This window comes from Lactuca serriola, chromosome 4 (genome assembly GCF_051521515.1).
Source record: "Lactuca serriola cultivar US96UC23 chromosome 4, Lser_US96UC23_V15, whole genome shotgun sequence".
In the NCBI taxonomy this organism is placed as follows: Eukaryota; Viridiplantae; Streptophyta; class Magnoliopsida; order Asterales; family Asteraceae; genus Lactuca; species Lactuca serriola.
Window position 1 is genome coordinate 44,295,684 of NC_136411.1, and position 2,527 is coordinate 44,298,210.

The 2,527-nt window shown below is 39.0% G+C and overlaps 1 pseudogene across 1 annotated transcript; it reads left to right on the forward strand.

The window, feature by feature from the left end:
- The first annotated feature begins 392 nt into the window (after positions 1-392).
- On the forward strand, positions 393-2,287 carry LOC145101445 (F-box protein At5g46170 pseudogene; annotated as a pseudogene). Its single transcript, XR_013705664.1, has 2 exons — positions 393-1,811; positions 1,904-2,287. The product of XR_013705664.1 is annotated as an F-box protein At5g46170 pseudogene (transcript).
- The last annotated feature ends 240 nt before the right edge of the window (positions 2,288-2,527 follow it).

Below are 2,527 nucleotides of genomic sequence, written 5' to 3' on the forward strand. Positions count from 1 at the left end.
TATATCACGAGCATTTACAATCATGTTTTTCGCATTATATTATGATGTAATTGAACTTTTAATAAATATTTTGATGTAATTGAATCTATACACAAAGAATGACCAAAGATACCAATATTTTAAACTTATTATTAAGGTCCTTTGGGCCAAAATATAAAATACATTTCTTTTATAGTTAAAAATATAAAATCATAAAAATATATTATTCCTAAACCAGTTAATTTTAATATACAGTATAATTTACGACTTTTAATAAAGCACATACCATATATATGTAGCTTTCATATCATAACGGGTGGAACTAAAACCCAACCCATTTTATCATATGCATAAAAAGATATCCTGCCCCGACCCGTAAGTCAAGAAATTATAGAGATATTTATTGATGGGAATCAGCCCTCTCTCCATCTTTATCCCCCGTACACGCACAAATCAATATCTCTCCCTCTCTCTCTCTCTCTCTCTCTCTCTCTCTCTCTCTTCATCTCCTCCACCATTTCTCTCTCTTCTTTTCTATTCAATGCGCCTTACACTTTGCCACCATCACCAGATCCTCCCTCACCCTTTCATTCCCATCCTCTATACTTTCGATTCTTCAAATCCCAGATCCCTTTTCTTTTTCCTTCTCAATTCTTCTTGTTAGCTAGCTATGATGTCTTCTCTACGCCCAGATCTCACTACCAAAATCTACCCCTACACGGAGGAGGAACCACTCGACCTTTTCGACCATCTACCGGACTCTCTCCTCCTCTTGGTCTTCAACAAGATCGGTGATGTCAAGGCTTTAGGTCGTTGTTGCGTTGTTTCCAAGCGATTTCATACCCTTGTTCCTCAGGTCGAAAACGTTGTTGTTCGTGTCGACTGTGTTATCTCCGACGACGATGCCACCTCCGCCTCCGGTGCCTCCGATAAATCTCGTGGACCCTTTTCCAGTCTTGTTCGTCTTGTCTTTGGTGGAATCGTTAAGCCCATCCAAGCTCTTGGAAACTTTTTGGGTCCCAAGAGATCTTCATCCTCCTTATCTGTCGTTAACAACGTTGATGCTGATGATGATCTTGAACATGGAGGTGGAGTTACGCACCATTCTCCCACTCAAGTTCTCAAAAACTTCGAAGAGATTCGTTTCCTTAAAATCGAGCTTCCAAGCGGCGAATTAGGTATCGAAGACGATGTACTGTTGAAATGGAGGGCGGATTTCGGATCCACCCTTGATAATTGCGTCATGCTCGGCGCATCCTCCGTGATTCATCCCACCCAGAATTTTACATCTAGTGAAACCAATTGCGATCGAGTATGTGGAGCTGGGGTTGGGGTTGTGACTGATGATAATGGAAGCATTCCGGAATCGTTTTACACCAATGGTGGATTGAAATTACGGGTAGTATGGACGATAAGCTCATTGATCGCAGCTTCAGCAAGGCACTACTTGCTTCAACCTATAATCGCAGAGCATAAGACATTAGATTCCTTGGTTTTGACAGATGCAGATAGACAAGGTGTCTTGTGTATGAACAAGGAACAATTAGAAGAACTGAGGGTGAAGCCATTATCAGCTTCTTCAGCTTCAAAAAGAACCCTAGTCCCAGCTTTGAATATGAAGCTTTGGTATGCTCCATTTCTGGAACTACCTAATGGGACTGTGCTCAAAGGGGCTACATTAGTAGCAATTAGGCCTAGTGAGCAATCAACAACACAGAAGGAAGTTTCTGATGGATCATGGGTTTCATCTGCTTTTGAAGAGCCTTATGGAACTGCTGCAAGAATGTTGGTTAAGAGGCGAACTTATTGCCTTGAGATGAATTCCTTCTGAGGTATTATTCACCATGAAATTTGTATATACTTATAACTTGTTTGATACAGATACAGTATTCTCATGTTGATGTTTTTTTTTTTTGTGTCTCAGCTTTCATGGCTGCATAAAAGGCGATAAACTTTATGATTCAAGGCACAGGGAAAACAAAACACACAATTTTGTTCACAGCATGTATATGAGGTTCGATGGTGCAAAATGTTACTTACCTTCAATGGTGCTTCAATGGTGTATGGATTGATGAGGGTATGTTTCGGTTTATGTATGTATGGTAATGGTATGAAAAGTGAGAAAAAAAGTGTTGCCTTGGTGGTGGATGGTGTTGCAAGGGGGTTGTTTTGGGTTCTGTGTTTGTTTGTAGTCATATCTATATCTCTATATCTCTATATATGTTATACGATCTTCATTTATGTGAATATTTGTAGGTATGAAACAATACTAGTGTTTATAAGTGGCTTAAACTGCCTGTTTTCTGAATTGTGTAGATTTTCTGTTATAATTTTGGTCTGGATGTTTGCTAAGGGTTAGTTATGTCAGGTGTATTCAATGAGGTTTTGATGATAAATTGTGAAAGGATCACTATTAAATATCGGCTTCTTTTTATTAATTTATTTGGTTTGGTGATTGACACCCACAAATCACAAATAATGAATTATTCATTTACTCCTAGAGTCTAGAGGGCTCAATGTGGGCTTTAATGCTTTAATGCTAGCACCT